Below are 804 nucleotides of genomic sequence, written 5' to 3' on the forward strand. Positions count from 1 at the left end.
AACATACTAAACGATCTGGTGCTAAGCTAATGGAATGGGTCATGTCAATCACATCATTCTCCTAATGATGTGATCCCATTAATCAAATGACAACACATGTCTATGGTTAGGAAACATAACCATCTTCGATTAATGAGCTAGTCCAGTAGAGGCATACTAGTGACACTTTGTTTGTCTATGTATTCACACATGTATTATGTTTTCGGTTAATACAGTTCTAGCATGAATAATAAACATTTATCATGAAATAAGGAAATAAATAATAACTTTATTATTGCCTCTAGGGCATATTTCCTTCATTGTATTGTTGCCATTGAGGATAACAAGATGGTTTTTTTTATCACATTGCATGAATTTATCCCTCTACATCATGTCATCTTGCTTAAGGCGTTACTCTGTTTTCATTAACTTAATACTCTAGATGCATGCTGGATAGCGGTCGATGAGTGGAGTAATAGTAGTAGATGCAGGCAGGAGTCGGTCTACTTGTCTCAGACGTGATGCCTATATACATGATCATACCTAGATATTCTCATAACTATGCTCAATTCTGTCAATTGCTCAACAGTAATTCATTTTTCCACCGTAGAATACTTATGCTCTTGCGAGAAGCCACTAGTGAAACCTATGCCCCCCGGGTCTATCTTCATCATATTATCTTCCAATACTTAGTTATTTCCTTTGCTTTTTACTTTGCCTTTATTTTACTTTGCATCTTTATCATAAAAATACCAAAAATATTATCTTATCATATCTATCAGATCTCACTCTTGTAAGTGATCGTGAAGGGATTGACAACCCCTT

The sequence above is a fragment of the Triticum urartu genome, chromosome 1 (genome assembly GCF_003073215.2).
Source record: "Triticum urartu cultivar G1812 chromosome 1, Tu2.1, whole genome shotgun sequence".
NCBI classification, from domain to species: domain Eukaryota; kingdom Viridiplantae; phylum Streptophyta; class Magnoliopsida; order Poales; family Poaceae; genus Triticum; species Triticum urartu.